Source organism: Peromyscus maniculatus, chromosome 14, assembly GCF_049852395.1.
Source record: "Peromyscus maniculatus bairdii isolate BWxNUB_F1_BW_parent chromosome 14, HU_Pman_BW_mat_3.1, whole genome shotgun sequence".
Taxonomy (NCBI): domain Eukaryota; kingdom Metazoa; phylum Chordata; class Mammalia; order Rodentia; family Cricetidae; genus Peromyscus; species Peromyscus maniculatus.
The window spans coordinates 21168006-21195444 of NC_134865.1; the positions used below are offsets into that span (position 1 = coordinate 21168006).

The 27439-nt window shown below is 36.7% G+C and overlaps 1 pseudogene; it reads right to left on the minus strand.

Moving 5' to 3' along the window:
* Positions 1-1516: 1516 nt before the first annotated feature.
* LOC102927494 (astrocytic phosphoprotein PEA-15 pseudogene) lies at positions 1517-6455 on the minus strand (annotated as a pseudogene).
* Between the last annotated feature and the right edge of the window lie 20984 nt (positions 6456-27439).

Below are 27439 nucleotides of genomic sequence, written 5' to 3' on the forward strand. Positions count from 1 at the left end.
ACTCATTTTTAGCTGGATATTTTGCTGCTCACCTTGGATAGCTAATGCTTTGATGATACAAAAAGAAAAGCAGTTGTAAACAAACTTTATTAATTGGGGTTTTGATGCTTTGCATGTGTAATATCTTCAAAGAGAAAAACAACCTTTGATGAGAACTAATGTGCAGAAGTTATTTTCAAATGTTGATTTGTTAAATCATTCTCAATATTCACTAAGGCCAAATGATCATATCAGACTACCAAATTCCCTTAGCATTTAACTACCATCTTCTCCATCACTGAGTCATTGACATGCTGTGGGTTCATTGTATGTCATGATACTATATTACATAATACCAAGTAGACTCAGATTTTTCAAATAATGGAAATCAAATTCAGACATTTAATGCTGTCTCTCAATTTTACTACTAATAGTGTCTCAAAAACACATGATGCTCTGTGATACTCGAGCATGGTATATCAGTTTCAGTACGTTTCATGATACTAATATAGTAAATAAAATTATAACTCTTAAGGTCTTAAGTATTTTTATAATATGCTATTTTTTAAGTAGTTGTAGATCCTAGTACATACACACACCCAACCAGAAAGAGTGAATACATGTTGTAAAACACATCAAGCATCCAGATATCCTATCACCCTAGCATCTGAGTGCAAGGCAACTGTGTGTGCCTATTTGTTCTGTTCTAGGTAGCACTGTTAGACTCTAGAAATTACCGGGTGAAGAACAAAAATGTGTTGAGTGAATGCTGATTGGTTGATTTTGTTGATTCAATCTGAAATAATTAACTCTTCATTAGATGTTTGAAATTTTGATTACTTTTTTTCAATGTATGTGTATGGAATTGTTCTCAAAAAGAAAACAAAAACAATAAACCTCATATGACTCTAACTTGGAAAATCAAGCAGCTACTTCTTATCAAAAGTGATTGAGAAGCATAAAACTATACATTAAAAACACTTATGTGCCTAAAATTTCAAGATATCTTTATTAGAATGATCTGTGTTTTTAAAATTTGATGTACTTATAATAATAATGTAGAAAACAAGATTAATATCAGAGAGTACTTTGTTTGCCTTTATATATTATCAAATGTTTAACAGACCCATTTAAGTTATCTAAATATATCTAATAATGGTATCAAACATGATGATTATTAATACATATAAAATATAGGCGGGTCTGGGTGCACATCTACATTTTAGTTTTAGCAAACAAATACTCTTGGCACAATGAAAGAAGCATTTTCATTAAAATTGTAATTTTAGAATGTCATTTAATTCAATAATAATTGTTTCTTTTTATTTATTCTTCTCAGTCTCAATTTCTCAAAAATTCATGGTGACCTTTAGCAAAAATGTTTTTAGTGACAGTGATAATGAGTTTCTACATGAGCAACAACAGAGAACGTATTTTGCAGAAGTTAGTACCCTCTAGCTACCCTTAAGCCTTAGTTTCTGCAGAGAAATAGCCAAAGACAGCATCATCCTTTGGATTCGAGCACACTGCAATGTTTTTAATGCCTCTGTCCTGCATAGGCCTGTAGTTGGGGTCCTCTTTCCTTCTCAATCCATATGTCCATACTCCCTCCCAGCTCTCTAGTGTTAGCCAAGTGAGAAGATGCTTTCTGTTCTTCAGAAGGAAAGATCACATTGACCTGCAGAGAAATGAGCCTGAATCTCTAATCTGGATCACACTGAAGTCAGCACCTACAGGTAAAACTACCCCAGTCACACTTTAACCAAAATTTTAGTTGGATTTTTATTCCACTCTCAAGTCACTACATCTAAAAATATGCTGCTCACTTAGATTTCTTGGCTAACTTTTCATACACACCTGCATGGCATGAATTATTAATATAAACAAATTACAATTTAAGGTTGTTTGTATTGCTAAGATGTACATCAACCAGTTTTAGGCAGGAAACTCTGAAGAACAAAATAAAACAATTTAGAGGAGATACTACCAAAAGAGCAGGAGACTGATTCTGAATTAATGCATATAAAATTTTCTCCAAGGATTGGTCATTGTTTTGAATGATGTGACCTATTGCAGGGTGTCTCAGAGCTGATTTCTGGGACATCTTATATCCCAGTTCAAGTCTTGCATCTCTGAAGTTTCCTAGGAACCAGCTTGCCCAGGCTATTCCAGACCAACTTCACTGAAATAGTCATATATAGCCGTCCTAAAGCTATTATCTTCTTATAGAAATGATCTCTCTATTGCTGTAAAATCAATGTGTTCAAAATTAGTCAGCATTCAACTTATTAGAATCTATGTCCCTCCCATGAAGTAACACAAGCCAAGATTTTCATCTCTTTAAAGCCTGAGAATGATTGTTATCCTATCTATTGGAACACACTGTGGACCAAGAATGCCTGCATTTGAATCCTTCTGTGGTATTTAGGCAATGTATGGCCTTGAAAAAATTGCTTAACATCTTAATTACTGTAGAATACTAGATCAATAGATTTAATTCATATTATGTTTTTGGAATAGTGTCTGGTACATGTTAAACAAATACTCTCAAGTAATGCCTCAAGTTCCAGGCAAGTTGGTTATCATTTTATGTTTAAGTTGTTCATATCCTACTTATTAAGTCAGTGTTTGTCACAGCAACTCAAAACTCAGCTTAACTCAGTACATTTTTGTTATTGCTTACAAAATTATCAGAAAATACATCTAGCTGAGAAGACAGTAAAGGAGCATAATATTTGAAAGTAGCATTGATAAAATGTTCAAATTATGAGTGTTATATTTCAAATTATTATTCAAGAACATATTTTACTTCAGAAAATTTCAAGATCAATACTATCTGATAATTATAAACATCTGTAACAGTATGTACTACAAATAAATAGTATGACACTAAACTAGTAGAAAAATATTAAAAGTACAACTGAAGACAGCATTCAAGTCCTTAAAGCTCAAGGCTGTATGACTAAACACATAAAATTAAAGAAGTTTCAAAATTTCAAAATTTCACTATTCTTATCTTACTTACAAATGCAGATATTAATGTTATTGACAGTCTATGGCTGCTTTCAATTTCTCAGCAACCTCGCTATTGTATGTTGCATCGCACTATCAAGTCATTGCACATATGGCCACATTTATTTAAACTCACCTTTGGATCCCATCTCAGTTTTACATAAAAGTGATATTTGTAGTCTAAGAAATAAAGCTTGCCTGAAGATCAGAGGATAGAGTCAGCCACAGAGTTAAACACAGAGGTCAGGCAGTGGTGGCACACACCTTTAATCCTAGCCTTCAGGAGGCAGCGATCTAATCTTGGTCTCTGTGAGTTCAAGGCCACCCTGGGCTACATGAGATTGATCCAGTCCAGGAGAGAAACAGAGCCAGGCAGTGGTGGTACACACCTTTAAACCCAGTATTTGGGAAGCACTAGGAAAGTTGAGATAAGAAGTGAAATGGCTGGGCAGAGAGAGGCATATAAGGTGTGAGGAGACAGGAGACAGAGAGCTTTATTGGCTGAGGACTCAAAGCCATTCAGTCTGAGGATTTGTGGAGATTGACTGAGAAGTTATTGAGGTGAGAATTGCCTGTGGCTTGTTCCTTTGTCTCTCTGATCTTTCAGCATTTCACCATTCCAATGTCTGGCTCCAGGTTTTTATTTTAAGATAATTTAGAATTCATGCAACATAAATGTCTCACATTTCACATTTCAAATGATGGGAGGAAAAGATTCATGGTAGAAACTCTTAATTTCTTGAAGAGTTTCCTCATCTGGTTCAGGTCATCTCTTAGGGTTTCTATTGCCGTAAAGAGACACCATGACCACAGCAACTCTTATGAAGGAAAATATTTAACTGAGGTGGCAGTTTACAGTTTCGGAGAATTAGTCCATTATCACCATGGCAGGGAACATGGTGGGTGGGAGTAAGACAGCATGCAGGCAGACATGGTGCTGGAGAATTCTATATCTTGATCCAAAGGCAACAGGAAGTGAACTGACTCATTCATCATGGCTTGAGCATATTATGAGACCTCAAAACCCACCTCCACAGTGACACATGTCCACCAACAAGACCACAACTGCTCCAACAAGGCCACACTTCCTCACAGTGTTACTCCTTTTGGAGAGCATTTTCTTTCAAACCACCACATTTCACTCCCTGCTCCCCAAAGGCTTGTAACCATATCATAATGGAAAAATGTATTCAGTCCAACTTCAAAAGTCCCCATAATCTATCACATCTCAACTATATTTAAAAGTCCAAAGTTCAAAGTCTCTTCTGAGATTCATGCAACCTCTTAATTGTCATCCCCTATAAAATCAATATCAAAACACAGATCACACATTTCCAACATATAAGGGCACATGATATACATTACCATTCTGAAATGTAGAGAAGGGAGCACAGTGAAGCAATACTGGACCAAAGCAAAACTAAAAACTAGTTGGGCAAACTATAAACTCTGAATCTACATGTCTGATGTTAAAACTCTCTTCAAATATCCAACTTCTTTCAGTGACTGCAACACACTTTATCCCCTTTGGGCTGGTTCCACTCCCTGTTAGCAGCTTTCCTCATCAGGTATCTCACAGTTGTGGCACCATGTCTGCCTGCATGCCATCGTGTCCCGCCATGATGATAATGGACTAAACCTCTGAAACTGTAAGCCCCAATTAAATGCTTTTCATTTATAAGAGCTGCTGTGGTCGTGGTGTCTCTTTATAGCAATAGAGACTCTAAATAAGACAGATGCCTTCAGAATATGGGATTATTTTTATATCTTCCACATAAGGTCTTCAAAACTCTTTATAATGTGCATTGAATTTTAAATAGTGGGTAGGTATAATGACTTTGTGTAAGTGGGAAAATTCATGTTCTCAAAAGTCCAAGCAGCAGATTTCAGTTTGTTGATGGGCAAATGCTTCACAAAACTGACAAACTTTCAAAAACAAATAGGAAGGAGAATCATGGTAAGATACAAACACACACACAGCACAGCACAGCACAGCACAGCACAGTCAAAATGAGGAAGAGTGTCTTTGGACAGACAGGAGGCTCACTTCACACACTGTGCTATAGTGACTTGTCTGTGAGGCACCCACAAACCCAAATGAAAAAGGCTACAAAGTCCCTTTCTGGATTAAATTGTGGTGGTAACCAGTGCAAAAGAAACCATGGTCATTAACTTCTTTCTTGCTTGGGCTATTCTAAACTGGAGAGTGGGAAGGTTGCCTACAATGTCCATATTGGGAACCTGTATATGTGGGCAGGTTGAGATTAAAATATAAGGATCTCATTCCCCAGTCTTCCTAAGCTCAGGGTCAGTATATTCAACAGTTTATGTTCAGGAGTAGAGTAGAAAGCAGGCCTGTCTCTGCCTGCATCACCATCTCAGGGTAGTATATGGTCCCAGCACAGTCTCTCCAGAGTAGAAGTTGGGGACAGCAAATGCTGGATTCTCCCTGGGTTTTGATCATTGGGGCCAAGAAAGGATCTAGTGATTTCCCATTAAGATTTCTGCCTCAGACTCATCCCAGACCCATGACAAGGCCATAAAAGAGGGCCCACTGGCACTCAGGAGTTCAATCTAAGGACAGCAGAAAACTGGATTCTAGCCAGCACAGCACAGAGATACAAACAATAAATTCTGGCTTTTCTTTTCCCTTCCAGGTGGAGGCGGAGTAGCTTTTTTACTTCCTTCCCCACTGCATTTCTTTAGATCTAACCATCTCTCCCATCCTCATCTTAGTTCTTCTGTGTCAGAAACTGGAGGTCTTTCTTTCTACTTTCATACTTTAAAGATGTTGGGTAAGAATGGAGGAAAAGGGAGAAGGAGAAATGTATCAATTTTTATTTACATAGAAATAGCCTCCACCTCCCCATATAGTAGGGAAATTAAGCCTTGCACTCCATCCCCTCATGAGGAGGAGAAACTACATGAGCTAGACAGACAGACAGAGCATGCTCACACACATGCATAGTAAGGGGTTAGGACTAAGTAAGTGGGAATAGGACAAGTGGTTGGTTGCCCTAGCTCCACCCACTGAGGATTGGGAAGGGAGGGGTCTGATTAATATACAATTTCCCTCCTCTTCCTTCCCCTTACTTGGCTCTTCTTCTGTGAAGGAGCCAATTTGATGATTTCTTCTTCAGAGGGTGGCAGCATAATGTCTCTGTACTTCTTAGTTTGTTGTTCAGCTCATTCTCCAAAGAGATATCCAGCACACGGGTTCTGTAGTCAATCACCATAGTGAGTAGGTCAGGATGGCGAGGTATCTCAAAGATGTACTCAATGTAGGTGAGGTTTTCTTTGTTCAGCTTGCTTGGCTCTCCAAGAAGCTAAACCAGGCATTGCCTATCCTGATCTCACTCTTCCCACTGGGGATATCCTTCCCGCAGACTTACTTGAGCTATTCCAGATTTTCAAGGGGGATGTTATTGAACAGGTAATAAAAGGAGGGTCTGGTACTCTGCCATGACATGTTCCAAGTTGAGAGCTCAGAGTGAGGGTAATTTCAGGTCTCCGGTTCCTAAGCAGCTTCAGGAGCCTGATCCTTGGTTCCTGCCATAGCCACCTCTTCCATTAATACTGGTCTTCTTTTTTCTGTTTTTTTTTTAATGCTTTCTAACCCCTATTTTTATTTTTATGTATATGGGAGTTCTGTTTCCATGTGTGTCTATACACCATGTTTCTGTTGGATCTTCTGGGTCTGGAGTTGCAGACGGTTGTTAGCTGACATGTGGGTGCTGGGAGTTGACTCCAGGTCCTCTGAAAGACAAATCAATGCTCTTAATAGCTAAACCATCTCTCCAGCCTCCTTATATTGTCTTTCAAGCTGCTAGAACTAACCTTGATGCACATTGAGAGATTTTCTCAAAACAGCTGGATTAGAGTTAAGTAAGGTCATTAGGGTCTGACTTCTTCTAACATTTTTGAACTTGCACAAGTTACAAAATGCTACCTTTCCCATTTTTCATAATGTTTGTATCATTTAGAGATAGCATAATTATTGAAGTCAGGAAAAAACGAGAGCATAATTAACTGCCAAATACACTATATTAGAATCTTCCCATATTTCTAATAACTCTCTTTTTTCCTTGCCTAAGGTCTATTCTAAGACCCTATATCACATATATTTAGTGTGTCTCTTCAAGTGACCTTTTATGGAAAAATTAAAGCCAGATGCTGCTATGTTCTTAGTCTATCACAATGAGGCATATGGAGGAACAGTATCATAGTACTCATAGTACTAATTCCTAGATTTTCCTAAGGAAAGATACATTTTCTCTTGATTTATTGGCACTTCATTTCTAGCTTTATATTCATGTGAATTCATGATATTATATTGAAAACCAGTCATTTTTGAGAAGTTTCAAACTGATCTAGTTTAGACCGTTGAGACCTCTTCAAACTTTGATCTTGTGTATTTTTAAGACAGCTCTATTATTTAAATAAATAAATACGAATAATAATATGCATCTCACTGTCAAGGAAAGGTGGTACAGTGAGAAAGACCTAAAACATATCTGGTCAATAACTGGGTGAGGATACATGAGGGTCTCTTAAACATCATGGCTTGGAACGTAAGTCCTGGAAGATTCACAGTTGCAGAGAACTGCTTCTTCCTCATCCATACACTATAGTTCTAGTGCAGCTTATTTCCCCCTTTCCCACCCTTTTTGCCTGAGAACCTTTCAACTACTGTTACCTTAATGAGTTCTAATCTCATCTTGTATTTCCCTTATCCTTGTTCTATGGCAGCACCAAAAAGAAAATCAAGAACTGTTATCTATGTGGTTTGTATTTCTTTTTATTGCCACCCTCATCATCATGTGTTATTTTATTCATTTGCACATTTAATTTTATTTACCATTTGTTTTTTTTTTAGATTGGGTTTTCCTTGCCTCTTGATTTATTTCAATTTTTTATTTGGAAATTGTGTGAAACAATCTCTAACAGTAAGAGCTGTCTAAATCTGTCTTCACAACAGTTGCTGCCCATTTTCCCTTCCATTCTTCCATTACCCATCTACCTGCACATGAAATAAATTCATTAGCTCCTGTTTTAGCCTTCTTGCCAATATTTTCACTACTGGGGAGCTACATGGAGTCACATATCACATAAGAGCATTGGGGATGGCAAGAAACAAAGTGTAAGATGGTAAATACCGTGCAACCTTTCTGTGTAGGATTTATATCAGTTATCTTTTGTTATAGCCAAACACCTGACAGAAGCAGTTTGAGGGAAGAAATGTTGATTTTGGCTCATAGTTTCATCCCATCATAGTAAGAAAAGGGTGGAAGAATTTATAGCAGCCAGAAAATGTAATAGAAGTGTATGATGTGCCTCATATCTTGGTGGTTCATGAAGCAGAGACAAGACCAGAACCAGGGATACGCTATCATCTTCAAGGGCTTGATCCTTTTGACTCATGTCCAAGAGGAAGGCTTAACTTCTCCAAGTGTCCACAACCTCTCAAAACGGTGCCATGAGCTAAGGAACAAGTATTCAAGAATGGGACCCAATGGGTGCCATTTCATATTCAGATCATACCAGTAGCTCTACCATCTAGGTTTCTGTGAGTGTTAGCATAGAAACAAAAACAACTAGTTTGTCAAAATCAATCAGCTTCATTCAGAGTTGAGTGACTGAATATCATCTTACACTGCCTGTTTCATAAACAAAGTCTCATGTATTGCAGATGTTGACTGGTATACCCCAAAACTACCCTCCCCTTTCTATTTTATAGATATGTAGTACTCCATTGTAAAGATTAGATATTCCATAATTCTTTCAATCATTGTTTTTACTATGGACTTTTAGGCAGTTTCCAATGTTTTGCAGTGATAACAAATACAATTCTGAGTAATTGCACAGGAAAGAATTACATCCTTGATCTTCAGAAAGTAACAAAGAAAATCTGTGAGAACTCCAAGAACTCTAAACTATAAGAAATCTGCATCCACTGTGTTATGAGCCACAGATTAGGAACGATCTGGGACAAGGGCTCAGCAGGTTCCCCAGGCCCGGTGTCTGTTATAGAAAGCACCCAACGTTTCACATCCTTAACTGTTGAAAAGAGAGGTAGACAAAGAGAGGACTGTGCTGGGGCAAAGTATATAGTACATGCACGGCACAATCAGAAGGAAAGATCTAGTTCATAGCCCATAGTAAATCCAAGTGGAGGCCATAGGAAAAAATGAAATAATGAGTGTCAGACTGGCCTAGGAGATAAAGCAAGGCCTAGAGGATGAAGAAAAATCCTCCATCCGTAGTTTTCTTCTTTCACTGTGAACATGTGATCTATGAGAAAGAACAGACCCTTTGTGAATTTGGGGAGAACTGGCCCTGTCAGGGAGGTTAGATTTAAAACTGACTGAATACCACACAACCAAGATTATTGTACTAATTATGTTTTGGCTGTGTTATACATTATTCAGGGCTGAGAGGCTTGATACAGTATTACATGTGTTTATATAAGTTCAGAATTCAACAGTTATTTTGCTTGGGATTTGAACTGTGAACTTCACATGAGACCACAAACAAGTCAACCAATGTTTACAATCTCTGATGACATGATGGATGTTTCAGACTCCAACTTCCAATTTTCCTCCAATGGCTATTGCTAATATCACATGCTCACTTTGGCATCACATATACTAAAATTGGAAGAATAAACTAACATCAGTATTGTTAATACTACTATAAATTTCTGTTGGTGTATTCTATTAACATATTTCCTTTTGTTTTTGGTAGAAAAAGGAGACATTGACATTTTCTAAAATAGTATTATTAATTCCAGATAATATTTTTAATTAACTTCTTAGGATACTTGAGAGTTATGTTACAAGAATGTACACAAAGTACTTTTCTGTAGCCAGAAGTTTCTCTGGTCCTGCCTGGGCCCTGCAGTCCCATGGCCTACTTATAAAATAATCACACAGAGGCTTAATATTATTTATAACTGCTTGGCCATTAGCTCAGACTCACTACTGACTAGCTCTTACACTTAAACTCAGCCCATTTCTGTTAATCTATATGTTGCCACATTTTTCATGGCTTTACCTGTGTGCCATTACATACTGCTCCCTGGACAGCAGGCTGGCATCTCCTGACTCACCTTCCTCTTCCCAGAATTCTCCTTGTCTGCTAATCCTGCCTATACTTCCTGCCTGGCTACTGGTCAGTCAGCATTTTATTTATCAACCAATCAGTGCAACATACATTCACAGCATACAGAACGACATCCCACAACACTTCCCCTTTTCTAACTAATCAAAAAGGAAGGTTTTAACTTTAACATAGGAAAATTACATATAACAAAACAGTTATCAAGCAAGAACTACAGTTACAATATCTAGTCTATTTGTATTTGGCAAAATTAAAGAAGATATCTTACTTATCCCATATTTGTGAGTCTAAAATTTTATATCTAATTTATCTTTTATCATAACCAAGGAAAATTATAACTCTCTAGACTTCAACTACATCAAAGACCCCAGAAGGATATAATAATACCTAAGATAATAGAAGTATATTGTAAGCAGCTTCCAAAATTCTAGAATGACAGAGACAACAGCACCTAAAGTTCCTCTGCAACGTTGGGTCATCCATCTTCAGCCCATAGGTCTAGTCCCTCAGTCACTTCTCTCTGTGTCCTGTAGAATGTGTGGATATATATATAACTCTTGTCATGATATTAATGGTCATATAGAGTACTAATTAATCCTAGAAAAAAAGGATTCATTTAGTTGCCTATGCATGTTTTTGTGTTTGAGTTTCTATTAGTTTTCTGCAGGGAATCATGACCAGACCTAACAGTAAATTTGAAGTCTCCAAAAAGATAATGGGGCCCCATAACAATGATTCCACATGGACAATAATACCACTAAGCTGACAAATGTCACCCAAAGATCAGCTTTAGACTACAAACTGCTCAGAACAATTTCGAGATGGCTAGCTGAGATGATCCAGCTTCATAGACTACTCGAACAAGGACTTGAGATAAGTTCTTCACTTTGGCATTATGTAGAGACTGGACAATAAATAATATAGCTACCTCTCCTGGAACTTAACAATTAACCCAAAATTTTTTTCAGGATCCCCTAAAGATACCTTTGTCCACAAACAGCAGGAAGCAATTTTAAGAACACGACACCCACATTCCCAAGAGGTGGGGTGGGGCAGGTGATTTTGGTCTTTCAATGGGTTTCGGGTTTGGGATAGTTGTCATTGTTTAGGAGGCTTGGTTACAAGTTGTTGTTAATGGTCAAGAAAAGAGCTAAACAAAGGAGATTAGTTTAGGTTCTTGTTTTTGTTTTGTTTTGTTTTGTTTTGTTTTGTTTTGTTGTTGTTGTTGTTTTTCAAGACAGGGTTTCTCTGTGTAGTTTTACACATATGCTGGAACTGACTTTGTAGACCATGCTGGCCTCGAACTCTAGATTTAGGTTCTTGTTTGGAAAAAAAAAAGAAAAGAAAAAAGAGGATATAGATAAGAGTTAGGTTACTGAATCTACTCTGGAAAAAAGAGATATAAAAATGATAGAATAAAGGGTAGATTATTAAATCTACTCTGAAAAAAAGAGAGGATATAGATATGATATAGATAAAAAATAAATTATTGAATCTACTTTTAAAAGATAACTACTAGTTTTAAATACTTTACATTGAGTTGAATTTTTATATATTGTATACAAATTATATATATTGAGATTGATATTGTTAGAAAATGCTATACATGCCGGGCGTGGTGGCGCACGCCTTTAATCCCAGCACTTGGGAGGCAGAGGCAGGCGGATCTCTGTGAGTTCGAGGCCAGCCTGGACTACCAAGTGAGCTCCAGGAAAGGCGCAAAGCTACACAGAGAAACCCTGTCTCAAAAAAAAAACCAAAAAAAAAAAAAAAAAAAAAAAAAAAAAAAAAAAAAAGAAAATGCTATACATATATTTCTAATCTTGTTCAGGATATGGTACCTATACAGTTCATTTAACAATGTAATGCAATTTGCTAATCCTTGAATGCTATTACCAACTATTAGGATATAAAGAAATGAAAGTTAGTAGACATTACAATTGAACTTGTAGTCATATTAGGTATGTTTTCAAAGTCAAGCAGAGATATATTTTAGATAGATAGGTAATTTTCAAACCCTTTAGAAAGCTACAGAATATGGCATTTCAAATGTTTTAATAACTTAACTTTTTTCTTTTTTTATGACTATGAGATGTGTCGGCTACTAGCAGCACCAATCTACTTCAGAGAAGATATGGGCATTGAAGAAAATGCATATTGGAGTTACCTTTCATTGTGACAAAAGTTAGCCACTGGGCAACAAAGTGCCTTTGCATCGACTGCTGACAGTATGCTATCCAAAATGGACAATCAGGACACAAAACAAAGGACTACCAATCCTTGCCAAAACAACTGGGGTTACAGCTTTGGCAAAAGGTGTCCTCTGAGGCTAGGACGATATGGCACCATCGTTGAAGTGGCTTTGCAATCCGGAAAAGGTACAATGCTCCTTTCTTTGAAGGCAGCTGAACACGCAGTGGACCCATGACTTCTGGTGTGCAGTGGAACAGTAGCTGAAACAGTTATTCTTGAAGGAGTAACTAGGCTGACAGAGTCTAACCTCTCAATGGTAGACTGGCATTTACTAAAGGAGATGAGGCCACCCATAAGCCAAGAATAATGGGATGTGGAGAAGAATGGGATGCTGAGATGAAGCCATCCACAAACTGAGAAGAATAGGCAGCCAAATTCCAAAAACACCAGCAATTTCCAGAATTTAAAATCCTGAATCATGACAGGACACTGGTGGAATTCAGGTTTATCTGGTACATGGAATACTTACAGTGAATGTGAGGTCAAGCTGTAGGCCTTGTGTACATCTTACTTAACAAATGAGTCTGTCAAATAAGCCTGTAGGCCAAAGATGATGCCCTAATGTGCAGAGGAACCTTGGGTGATTGTACAGGCAGTTGGCTGTTTCTGTCAACTCACATTTTTTTTGGAAGTCACTTGCTTGCACTTCCTATTCTACTAGGTAATATTATTTCCTTTTTGGGTCTCTGAGGGAGTTGAAGATTAGATAGTTATAGTAACAATTCTTCTTATTAAGAAATTTAGAAAAGAAACTCAATAAGAGGTGTTAAGTGTATAAGTTTGAAAGACATCATAAGAGTTTTCTCTTGGTAATATAAGACAGGATAGAAAGTGAATTAGGTACATTTTGGACTCACCAAAATAGGATAGATAATAGAATATTTTCTCTGAATTTGTCAAACGCAAATGTACTAGACGTCGATGTATTTATTGCTTGTATATATTGCATATAGTTTTTGTACTTATTGTATATAGTTTTTTATATTAGTTATAACTTTTTTATTTTATTTTCATTAGAATAAAAGGGGAAATGTGGTAATATTTTATTTGTGCTGAAATGTGGTATTTTATTTGTATGTTAATAAATACTGTTTGCTTGGAGATGAGAAAAAATAGCAAGCCATTTTAAGCAAACAAAAGTCAAGCAGTGGTAGCATATGCCCTTAATTCCATCACTTTACAAGCAGGATCTCTGTGTGTTCAAAGCCACACTAGGGAACAGAGCCAATGACACACACCTTAAATCCCTGTACCAACCATAGAGACCTGGAGGTCAGTACAGACAGGCAGTGACAAGGAAGTGAGGTAGCTGGGCTAAGAGCCAATGAGAGGGCAGAACAGCAAGGCAATAAAGGTGTGGGTAGACAGGAAGTAGCTCACTTTGGAAGCTGCAGCATGGTGAGGTAAAGTTAGCTAGTGGCTATTCCTATTTCCCTGATCTCTAAGGTTTTCACCCCTATATTTGGCTCTGTGTTTCTTATTTAATAAGACTGCTTAGAAATTCGTCTATACTTTTCAACCTTTAGTCTCTTGAAATAATAAAGATCTCAAAAAAGAGAATAAGTTTGTGTGTAAAGTTCAGAACTAAAGATATGAAAAACTATTTCCTGAGGGTGGAACATGCCTCATCAAGTAAGAGAATTTGCAATAAAAGCTATGGGACCTGAATTCAAATCCTCAAACCCATTTAAAAGACAGGCATGCCCACATACATGTTTTAATCCAAGTGGTAGCTGGCTAAAACAGACAGATCCCAGGAGAATGGTGGCCATCCAATATAGATGAAATGGCCATCTTAAGGTTTAACAAGTGACCTTGTCTCAAAAAACAAAAAAAAAAACAAAAAAAAAAAACCGTGGGGAGTAGGGGAGTAGTAAGGGAAGAGACCCTTTGTCCTCCTCTGATCTCTAAATGCAAGCATGTGTGTGCATGCACACACACACACACACATTATGCATAAAACGTACTTCTAAATGTATTAATATACCTAAATAAAGAGAATTCTCGTATTTAAATAAATGTTTCATTATTCTGAATCTAGAGAAAGATGTATAATTACTGATCACTTTGAGTCGACTCTGAATGAAGCTCTTGAGGGTAAAGAATTAAAAAGGCTCACAGTGCCTTTTGTGTTCTTGTAGAAGTGTCACACTGCCTGGCTCTCTGCCTCCATCCTCAATGCTTCCCATCCTCTGCTACCTCCTCAAGATCACTCCAAATGTGTCTCCTGGATCCTCCACAGCTCATTACCCAATGAGTTAGCAGTGATATGCTAAATCCTTCCACAGGATTGGAATTTCTGTACCTGACAACCTTTGCAGAAGCTAAACCATTCACAGCCAAGGAGGCTCAGACACCCTGAGAGTAATTACTACAAACTCAAGAAAATGAACACTGACTTTCGTCTACACAATATTTTTTAGAAAGCTTGTCTCAACTGAGAATTTTACATGGAAACAAAATCAGATTAAAATATGGGCTGCCACTATTACTGAGAAAATGTGGAATTTAAGCAGGAAATTTAGAAGTTAAAATTACACAACGCAATGGTAGCCCTCCTGGTGGATGGAGAGGATGGGTGAACCTATCCCCTCCCCCACAACAACATCTTATAGGAAAACAAGGCAAAAGCTGAGCGGCGTTGCATCTCCATTGTGACCATGGGCACAGTTCCAGAGCAAAACAAGAATCGTGGGTTTGTGGCCCAGAAAGGCGTTTTCCTATTGTGACAGCGATGGAAAAGGAAGCCCCTTGTTTTCTTCGGCACGTGATCTTGGCATCAGTGGTGGTAGGATGGCTTGGTGGAGGGGAAATGGCAAGAGGGCAGAGGTCACGCAAAGCGTGGATGTGGTGATGCACATGTTGTCCCTCTGCTCCTGTGCTGCTCTGGGAAGCCTCATTGTTCGTTCCCAGGGAGAAGTTGACCTTCATTTATAACGCCTGTTCACCTCACAGCAGTGAAATCCTCACACAACGTCCCCTGGAGATGGCAACACCATTGCTGTTGCCTTTATCTGTCATGCCTCACCAATCCTTCATGATCTTAATTTTGCACAGACGTCTCTTTCTGAGTGGGGACTTAGAAATAGTCTTTTGCCAAATTCCAGGTGGAACTTTGGTAATATTGTCAAAGTATTAATGCTTTAAACTAATTTTCACTAAAAATATTAATGGCTTCTACATAAGAGTGTCATTGTAAATGAAGAAATTCAGTACTTTAATTCAATCCCATAGAGAAATGGTAACATTTTTCTCTGAAAAGCCACTTCAGAAGGTTGTGTGCATGGTGTCTCTTTATGGTACCTTTCAAAATGGATAATCAACCCCAATGTTACAGAACTGAGGTGCTATTGTGTGTCTTGGCAAAAGAAAGTAATTATAGAAGGGGAATGACATTGTAGCTCAGTTGTAGAGTGCTTTACCTACTACGCACAATGTTCTGGGTTCAGTTGCCAACACTGCAGAAACTAGGCAGTGTGGTCCATGTCTATGTCCCAGCACTTGGGAGGTAGAGGCAGGAGAATACAATTATCAACTAAACCCTTTTGGTATTTGGATAATCTTATGAAGGAGCCTATAAACTAAAGGGATTATCAACATTTACCTGGTAGATTCCAGATAATAAAGACACAGAACCTCTCAACTCCACTGAATTTACTTCAGTAGTTTAATAAGTCTTCTTGCTTTATTTGGTGTGTGTTACTAAATAGGAAGGAAGACACTTGCATCACTGGCTATAATCTTGCATTTAACTCGTGTAAAGCAATTAGACTCTATGCTCTGCTGAGTGTTTTAGGCATAGCTCAAAGGCTGGGGTGCCCTAAGTTTGAGTTTATTAATCATCAAAAGTTATTTTTTCAATGAATTAAAAGGTGAAAATCTGCCCATTCTAATCTGTGGTCTTGATGACTGAAAAGAATAAACCAAGCCCGTGTTCTTATTCTCACTGAAGTGTGACTTGCTGGCTTCAGGAGAAAGGATTTCATGTATTACTCAGGGAAGCTCCTTGTTAAAGAAGGAGGAAGTCACTCTTGTCACTCATCAAGGAAATTAAATGCATAGAGGTATCACCAGATCAACACTAGCTGACAACACAAAGCTGACTGTGTGGAGGTGTCAAAGGAATCAGCTTCAAAAATAAGAATTCAAAGGTAAGATCCAGAAGCCAGCACTGAACATTTACTCATACTGGTATATACCTTATCGATTTACTACAAACTCTGCGTTAAGACTTTTCCAGTTTAGTCTAGAAAAGGTTCTCTGTGGGATAAGCAAAATATCCCCAGTTTCATTTCTCATCATTCTGGTGTGTGTACACAGAAATCCTTCCTGGTTAAGTAAATAACTAGACCTTTCAAACTAGAAAGACCATTCTAAGAATCCCATCATTTACATGGAAGTCATTGTGCAGGACTGGAGAATTTGTCAAAAGCAACTCAAACTGTGAAACCTCTCTGGGAAGACGAAGAGAGGAATTCCTGTTTTGTATAAGTACTTGTTGTCATAAATCAAGGGTACAAAAGCAGGCAAAATATTCCAAAACTTAAACAATAAAAACTAGGGAGATGGCTTGGTGGTTAAGAGCACTGGCTAGTCTTCCAGAAGACCTGGGGTTCAATTCACAACACCCACATGATGGCTGTGATTCCAGTCCCAGAAGTATCTGTCCTCTAAGGCCTCTGAGGGTACTATACATACATGGCCACAGACATAGATGCAGAGAAAACACTTATACCCATAAAAAAGAAAAAGAAAAAGAGAAGTAGAAAAACTAAGAAGCAGAGACTGGAGAGAGTGATATGTTCAGGGAGAATGAACCAACCTCTCTTTAAGGTTCAAGCAAGAGCTAATTATTTTTTTAATTTCATTTAGCTTTTTGTAAGGAAACTTCAGTGAATTCTTCTAAAACTATCATCAAGACTTTAATCAATACATAAGACTAAAATGTCATATATAATGAAAACAATATATTTCATAATATTCCATAAAATAATAAGGTCTTAACAAAATTAGTTCTAAAGGATGTCTACTTGTAAAACGGAAACCTGGGTTTTATTTCAGGGTAATTCACAGTTACTTTGAAATGGTTTAATAAAAAAAAAATCCCTTCTAAGACTGAAATAAAAGTTTGGCCTGAAATGATCTTGAAAATACAATGCCTTTGACTAAAATGCCAATTTTACTAGTAGGCTGTTAATCATTTAAAGCAATAGAGTTTCTGCTTCATTTTCAACAGGACAAGGCAGCATTAAAGCCAGACCATTCCATCAGAGGAGCTTGATTATGTTCTCAGGGTTTTAAATTATGCATAGGATTGGTGACACAAATACATGCTTAAGTGGTTGCAAATTTAAAAAATCAATATTCCTAAAGAACTAAAATTATGCCCAATCATAAATAAAAATTAATTCACCTGCATATTTTGATCTACAACTTATCCTAGAAGAGAAATATCTTTTTGCATCAACTTGTATTCATTATATTTCATACAAATATAGCTCAAATCAAACACAAGTCTATCAAATCCATGTTCCTTGCTTTTGCAGATGATCTGGAGTGAGATGTGGACTGCCATGTTGCAGGGAACCCACAGCGTCCAGGACCCATTGTTCCCAAGAGAACTGAAGCCTATACGGGAATGTACTGGTGTGCTCTGCACGGAACGTGGAAAATAGCATATGTCACTACTGTACAGTACACAACAGACAATTATGATTCAACTGTCCAAATTATAATCAGTTTGACAAATGTCCACAAGCGTCTTCATTCTGTGTTATATTTTCCCTAAGACAAGGCAATCACACAACCAGACAATTCCATCAGGGAAGCTTGTTAGCTGCTTAGTCTGTTAAACCCTGGTTGCCATAGCATCTAGAGTTGAAAAAGCTGCAGATTGGCATGAAAAAGCATGTCGACAATTGCCCTGTCACAGCATGCAAGCCAGGTCTGCTCAAAGGCAGCACACTACAAGTTTTCTTTCCCAGTTTGCACTACCCCATGCTGTTTAATAATATCCATTTACTGGTATTGGGATTGATCTAGCACAGTGTAAAATTCACATCTAGTGAGACTTTGCTTTTCACATGGAGTGAATTCTTTAACAAATGAGAGTATGGCAATTAATTTAGAAATGCAATACTGTATATTCTATAAGAAGTATATTTAGGTTTAATAGAGAAACTGTCCAAAATTTTAATGCACTGTGTTTTAAAGAGCACAATAGCTTTACTTGGCAATTTTTCAGTTGACTTTCTAGTCATTTTTGAAGCTTTGTTAGTCATACTTTGGTGATGACAGACAGCATTCAAATTACAGTAGTATATTTTTAAACAAGTTTTAATCATGCTATAGTCATTTCTTCTTCATATGCATGGTATAATTAAATTAAGGACATATATTTCTAAAATAACTGTAATTTAATTAAAGATTAATATCATGAACACTGAAATTATAGTCTAGAGAGCAATGTGCATCAATTTTTTCCCAAGGGATCATATACTTAATGGTGATAAATTACCATGTATTAATAAGAAAACGTAGGTTTCTACCAATGGGAATTCAAACCCCTGCCAACTCTCAGATTCATGTAGTCTATAGATTTTTAAATAAAGTAAAGTGTGTTTACAAACAACAGTTGTTAACTTACTGGAACTGTATAAATGTTAAAAATATCTATTGAAATTTTGAAACGGGTAATTATTTTGGTTAAGAAGTTTATGCTTATATTACTCAGACTTTGTCCAATATCCCCTATCCTAACATTTCTTCAATTTAAGTTTGTTAATTCTACAAAGAACAAAATAATATAAAAATATACAACCCACCAAGCCAATATGGATTTCAAATGCAAGAATTTTTTGCCATATTGTCTAAAATATGTGCTCTTTTTTTTTTTGATGACCATTGCTTTGTTTATGTGGTATAACAAAGGCATTTTTCTACTGTGGACTGAGTGAGCTTGTCATTTTGAATCTTTCATATAAAAAAAAAGTTTATCCACGGTTTATTACAATGTGAGAAAGTGGTGAATTGGTAAGGGAAATACTGAGGCAATGGTTGTCTTCACATTCTGAAGCTACTGAACACCTCTTGCACTTTTTTTTCTAAACAAGTTTGCCAAATATTTTCAATAGAATAATCAGAGCAAAAGACCTTGAGTTTTACATGCACGCATGCACACACACACACACACACACACACACACACACACACACACGTAAAAAAGAGTGACAGGAAGTGCAGAGTGGACCTCTTCAATCAGTAAATTTAAGCCCCTAATTTTCTAGGAATCCTCAAAATAAATCTCAAAATCTTGACATAAAACTTGGTTCACATATGGTGTCCATGAATGTGTTTTCTTATACCACATCTTCCAGTTTTTTAAAAGAAGGAGGAAAGCTGTTTACTTGTTAAAGGTCTTTTTATAAGCTTTGATGACTCAAAAACACCTTCATTTTAACACATGGAATTTGGCAACGAGCATAACCATGCTACCATTTGAAAGACTTTGATATTTTGAAAAGAGGAGGATTAAAAACAACAACGATTGAGAATAAGTTGGCTCCGATGTCTAGAACAAAAATTTCTCAAGTATGAATTTTAATGTGAAGACTTACTAGTGAAATGTATCTGCCAGAATACCATAACCTATCAAAGCCCTAGTTATTGCAAATGAATAGCAGCAAGTCGTGCCACAATCTTTACCCCAGTGTTGCAACATAAAAGAGAGCCAAACATGTGGCAAAAAAGACATGGCAGTTTGGTAAAAGTACACATCAAATGGAAAGGAAAGGTGGAGATAACGTATCTTCTAATTAGATTTTCCCAAAAGGGGTGGGTTTAATTCACATTTCTTTAATTCACACTCAGTACAGTGCAAAGCAGTCCATGCTGGGTAAAAACAGGTACTACACTGGATCTTGTCATAGGACACATGTATTAAGATGTGTGTCCTAAGACAAGATTCCCTAACCTAAAACCTGAGCCTCTCAAAAACAAGAACAGCTTTTTGAAACTCAGAGCGCCTTACCTACAACCAGAACAACTAACATGAGCCCAAGGCTATCTCTTGACAATGCTTTGAAAACATACACTGGTCTTTGTAACCAGCCTGCATTCATATTGTGCATTCCCAATATATTTTAATTAATTATGTATGAACTGCATTTTCTTTTTACACCTGACTGACTCCCTGTTCATTCGTGTATTCAAATATAGGAAAATAAGAAGAGTGCTTTTCAGCTTTTTAGAACATGTTCATTAGATGTGATGACTAATACTGGATATATTCTATAAACTATCTCATTTTGATTAGAGCCAAATTTTTAATTGAAATTATAGAAAGGAAATGTCAATAACCTTGAAATTCCATAAAAAGAGAAAAGGAAGAAAACACTTTGACTTGTGATCAGAGGGAGTATCTTGCCATGACATGATTCCTTTCATGGTAAAATGTCACAGTGAAGATCCAACACACAACATTGTTTTATTTCCAAAATACCCAAGTCCCATTAATTTCCCCAGTGAAGCACCGGCTTACAGGGAATGTAAGTTTCGTGCAAACACATGCATTCTTGGGTGAGGCAGTTCTTGCTTCTCTGGGTGATTTTGCCTTGTTCTGAAATTGTCTTCACCTGACTGAAAGCACATTAACCGCTAGATAGGCATCACACTGCTGTCTCCATGCTGTAGCATACAGCCGTGAATTTGCTACGATCTGTTTAATCAGCAGTGCATTGATTTTCCGCAGCTTTCCTTCATTTTAGCCCCATAGCAGGCTTCTGTAATTTCCTTTGGACAAAGTGTAACCAAACTGTGCTAAGTGATGTTGATTTGCAGGCAAAAGTAAAGGGGTAAATATAAATTAACAAGCTATAAACATTTTACAAGTGGGGAGTCAATAAAAACAGTGTCTGCAGTTTCTTTAAAAAAAAAATGATTTGAAGCAGATTGTTAACAAAGGTGTCCAAAGAAACTGACATGAGTCTGAGAATAATTTTTGCGCTTTGTGATTAAGAATTGATCAGTCTAAAAGCCTCAGATGCAACTGAATCACCCATAAGCTGCTGGCCTGAAAAGGCTCAGCGGGGGCTGGTATTTGTTTGTTAAACTCCCATGATTCCAAGTAGATAATTGGTCTGTGAAGTTCATGGCAGAATCTGAATTTGCTTTCTTGCTTCCCAGCTGGCTGAGCACTGGTTTATAGACTTCTGTGTACAAATTTAGCCAGCAGCAAACCTCACATCTTTAATATAAAAGGTGTTTTGTTGTGTTTTTCAGGTGCTGAGTGGAAAGCCCACACTCCAGAAGCTCATTAAAAGGGCCAAGTTACAGTACAGGTTTATTTCTGTCACAGCGTTTCTGAAAACAGTGACAAGGATTAATATGTTTCTTTAGTACTGGAAAAAGCCTGACACAATCCCTCGTGAATTTGATCATCTGTTTCATTGCCTGTAGAAGATTCAATCTCCTATTATATCTGAAAGTTACAGCTGTAAACTACTGCTGGTAAGGATTCATAAGCTACTGCAGAACCCTGGGGCAAAGCTAATTGTTTCATTCAACATTTATTTATTTATTTATTATTTATTTCATATTTCTCCCTTATAATCTTTTACCACTCTCCCTCAAAGTGAGGACTGTCTTAGGTCTTTGCTTGCACAGAGCAAATAGAGACATGGGTGGTTTATATTCCTGGGAGTTTCAGCGGAAACCATTATTATTAACCAGTAGATGTTCTGTGTCTAATATGATTTACCATGTGGCACAAGCAAACTTTAGGAAAGTTTAAAGTGTACCTACCACAAAATGATTGTTTTACATCAAATTAAATCCACTTGATATTTTTCAAAACTGTAAGTTTTGGCAATGTGCATTTATCTATCATAAAAAAAACATGCTTTGGAATTGAGAACTCTTTACCCTCCTCCTTTTTCCTCCTCTTCCTCCTCCTCCTCCTTTGAGGAATGTTTATTCCTTATCTTTTTCTTCTACTATTTTGGAGATAGATGCAGCATTCAAATTTTAGGCACAAAAATGTAGATTTAAAATTTTTTCAAATGGTGTGCAAACTCAAAATAAGAAACATGCACAGGTGAAAGTTTGAATGTAAAGGCCCCAGGGTCAAGATTCCTACTCACCCTTTCACCCATACTTTACATTAATGGCAATGAACTCAAGATTGGTTGGCATGAAGAAGTGTATCCAAGCTTACAGAAGTTGTGTTTCTGTTCCCAAACACCACAGACATTTAACCTGTAATATTTTATTCTAAATAGAGAATAAAATTACATAGAGCCTTGTGTTTACCTATGAATTTGCTGTCCTCAAACACTAAAAACAAAATCAAAATAGTAGTGAAAGACAAGTAAGCAGAACACACTCTATCCCTCATGTGCTCTTCTTTCTGTTTCTAAAAACAGAATCTTTTGCTTCATGTTTTCTAACAACAGAGTCCACTGTTGCAAGTAAATATAAGAAGATATTTTCATGGCAGGACAATAACAAAATAATTGCTAGTATAATCATATACTTCAAAAATACCCAGCTGACATCATGTGAGTACTGTGTGTCTAGCAAGGCTAACCAAGAAGGAACCCATGAATCAGGCTGCAATGGCAACCACTGCTTTATACTAAAGGGCCACATAGTCGGCACTCAAACCTGTTCACAAAGTAAAATGTCACCTCTGTGTTATTTATTAAAAAGAACGCACCAGGGATGGTTTGGTGGATACTGCTGCATTCCCTCATGAATTTCATCCCCTGAGTTTTTCCATTATATTTCACTTGCATACATAATGGCAGCATAGTTATTTCTATCTATAGTTTCTTTCAGTGTCTTAGTAAGACTTTCCCCACTACCTTGACTCAATAAAAGTCATTTGGCCAAATCTTAGGCAGTGTTTCCTTCTGTTATGAGTATTGATGGTGGCGTCATTATTGAATATAACACTTGTCTTATAATGTAAAGCATACAATAATGACTTCTTTGTATAATGATAGGAATAATTGTATGTGAACATCATTTCCAATAAATTCAAAACATGTGATTTGATGTTGAACCCTATTTTTAAATTTAATTCACTGAGTGCACAAGCACACATATTTTTTAAAAGATTTGTTCTTTTATTTGATGTGTATGAGTGTTTCATCTACATTGTATGCATGTGTACATGCCTGATGCCTGCAGAGGCCAGAGAACGGTATTGAACCACCTAGAACTGGAATTGCAGATGGTTATCAGTCTTCATGTAGGTACTGGGAGCCTAATCCTGGCTCTTGCAAGAACATCAAGTTCTCTTAAACACTGAGCCATCTCTCTGTGACACCTTTTCAACCTTTTTTTTAATCAATGCATACATCTTAGTTAACATTTTTAGATTGTGGTGCTTATCACATTTAATAAAAATTAGTATTATTCTATAAATAAACAAAAATTGATGACTCAACAACAATTAAGAGCCAATACTCTTCGATATCAATAGTTGATACTGAAAGTTTTTGAATTCCAGGATTCCTAAATACTTATTCACTTACCTATGTTTTATTTGGCTAGGGTGTTGACACATGAGGACAGGGTAAGTCTCTTGCATGATTTTTAATCAATGTTGAACACACATTGACTACTCAGTGAATGTTCATTAATTTGAATTAATTGAAACATTCATGATATATATTGTCCATAAATGTTTACTTTACAAATTGTATCAATTCTTGCTACTTATGATAAAGGTGTTGCTCTTCAGATTAGTGTCATGTTACAATTGCAAATTACTGATTACATTTATTGTGTTTTCTAAAGAGAAATAATGTGAATATGAATAGGAATTAAAATCCAGAAAAGACTATTGCCATATCATTTTTAAAATGTTATGTTACTTTTGTAAATAAAAGGAAGTTAATACTTTGAGTGGGAAAAATATTGGAAATTCCAAGGATTGCCATCTTTTTTCTCTTGCTACGTCTATAAAATATAGATCCTTGTAAAATATTAATAAACATGAGCATAAATATAAGAAGAATGCTATAAGGAATGATTGGTATAGATTTATGGGAGCATTAATCAACCACAACATTCATTAGAAATTGCATATAAAAATATAATGTTTCAATTTTGCAGCTGCTTGATTTGAGTGAGCAAACATCAGGGCCTTATATCTATCATGGAAATCTATACCAAAAGGAGACTGAGATAGATCTGGTTTGTTCAAACAAACCTTGACACTACCCTACACTTTAGCCAGTTAAAAATGACCAAATGTTTCAAATTGCTAAGAACCCTTTAATGGACAAGAGAACAAATATTTTTCACATTCAGACTAGAAGAACATCCACAAAACATCCCTTTGTTTACTTCTCACTGGTCTCATGTGTGGACTTTTTTCTGTCAGTTTCTGCTATCAGGTATGAAATTCTAGAGCCTTTAGTATTGAAATAAGTTGCACAGCTGTGTAACAAATCTGAGGTAAATTCCTAAGATAACAAAATTTATGCTACCAGTGTCAATCAGACACTTTAAAAGTGCTATTTCTTTGAATGATTAATGAGTGACATCTTTGTTGACTTCTCTTTGTCCTTACGTGGTGGTCCCAAGTTTATGCTGATAATAAGAAACTTTTCTGGGAAATAAATATGAGACTACGTTTCATCCATGTAACCTTTAGCTCTTTCTTAAGTGGAAATTATGCTTTGTTCCCTCCATTCCCTTTATTCTAAGTCACACTGCACCTTTTCCCCCACCATATTCAAACCAGTGAATCAGATACACTCTGTAATGCACTGAAGAGGAGCTGCCCTGAGTTCAAACAACTTTTGAAAGTTAAAAATAAGTTAATGATTGATTGTCTGTGAATAAAGAATGTTGCAGATCGCAGTGTTTTGTGAAGACACTGAATAAAGTGAATGATCTGTGCTTTTTCATCTCATTCTTATGCTTCCACCACGATTTTAAGTTCCTTTATTCCGAATATCAAACACATGACTCTATTCAGGTTTTTTTTTTAACATTTACACAAAGGATATGCATCCAATTAGCAGAGGTGTCATCAGTGTAGGTGATGTATCCAGGGAAATTTGATAATTACAATAACAAGAGAAGAATAAATATTTACATATTGTATACATATATATTTATCTCATGACCAAGCATAATGCCATAGATAGAGCACTTAAATTGAAATACTTCTTTGTTCACCACTCACAGATTGTCTTTTTTGATGACTTATTTGGATATTTAAAATATAGTTATCTGACTAATTGCTTCTTCTTTTAGTGAGCTGTTTCTTTAGGGAGGACAGAGACACTAGTGACTACCAATTTGGTCAACAGTACTTCTAGGCGTATAATTCATAATAGAACAGTGCAGTAAGTATTATATACAAATAGTATAATAATTGGTATAGAAATTTTAGAATTCCTACCCCCAAAGCATTTTCCTTTATTGGAGAGCTGGAACTTATATCAAGAACACAGGGAGGGGCACATTCATTAACCAGATTTGTATACATACCAAAAACAAAAGGACAAACAAACAAACAAAAAAACCAATTGAGGGGCATAAGCAAAAGCAGTGAGATCACTAAAAACATTCTAAAATTAATTTAATCTGAGTTTTAAAGTAATTAAGAACTACTAAGTTGTAACATGATGGAAAGGGTTTTATTAGTTCATACTAAGATTCCATGTAGAAGACTAGCAATTAAATTTTATAAGAAGAACTAGAATAGAAAAATCAGTTGTCAGACAATCCTCAAAGCATGCACATCATCTAGAAACAGTCTATGTTCTGAAGCTCTGAATCAGGAATTCCAAAATACCACTGATGTCCTGATTCCCTCTTTCTGCTCCATGATTCATAGTGTGCAGGTCTAGAACTCAGTCACAGTCTTCAGCCCACAATGCAGCACTGGAACTGAATTCCAGGACAGAAGACAAGAAAGGAGTAAGATGAGCCTGTACTTTCTGAAAAGCTTCTGTGGAAAACTCACCCTGCAACATCTTGTGGCACAGTTTGGTCCAAGCTGGACAATGACTATAAGGGAGGCTCTTGTGGCTTTTCTGTTACTATGCCAACACGCACAAATCAGAGCTGGATAGGGAGGACGTTGAAGATGAATGTAGGATACACATTAGGTAAAGCAGGGGGAAGAAGATCTTTTCAGAAAGCAGTAAATGGGAGTAAGGAAGAGCTTCGGAAACCTTGTGGTAGTACAATTGCAATAACTGACAGAGATGGTCTTACCGATTGTAATAAGATAAATCTAGTTAGACAAGTTTGAAAAAATGTGCTTGGACTGTGGAATTAAACAACTGAGACATTTCAGAACATATCATCATCTATAGATTCTTGAAGTGGTAAGCAGAAAGGATTACCTGAGGGGGCTTCCTCAAACTGTATGAATGAAAATGTGAGACTCAAGATAGGTGTGTGCTAGGGGGAGGAGAGAGAGAGAGAGAGACAGAGAGACAGAGAGACAGAGAGACAGAGACAGACAGAGACAGCGAGAGCATGAATATAGATTTGCATTTATTTAACTATCAGTCAGGAGTTTGAGTGGAAAAGATGGGTATGAGTGAAAAAAAATCTGAAATTTTTGAATTACATAGGCAAATGCCCTTTACAGGAGCAGTGGGAGGAAGACTCACTCTTTGCTTTTATGATTGGTGAGTTTTGTAACAAATTCTAGCACAGTCTCTTCCAGAGAGAGAGAAATAAAAACATTGTAGCAGTTCACTGGTCACCCTGTAGGGGGAGCATTTACATACATACATACATACATACATACATACATACATACATACATACATACACACACACACACACACACACACCAGCTTTCCTTATCTTAATTAATGGAAGCTCCATTTGCCCAAATTGAAATGATGGAATTCATTTCTTCCTTTTGCAAGGACTCATCCTATCAGCGGTAATTTGTTAAAGCACGCCTTCCAATACATTTCCGGAAGTCGACTCTTTGTTCCCCTCTCCACTGTTGTCATGCAGTCGAGGCCTTCGAGACCATCTTTCCCTTATCACACACTATTTACCCTCATCGTGGAATGTCCCCCTGACAGCC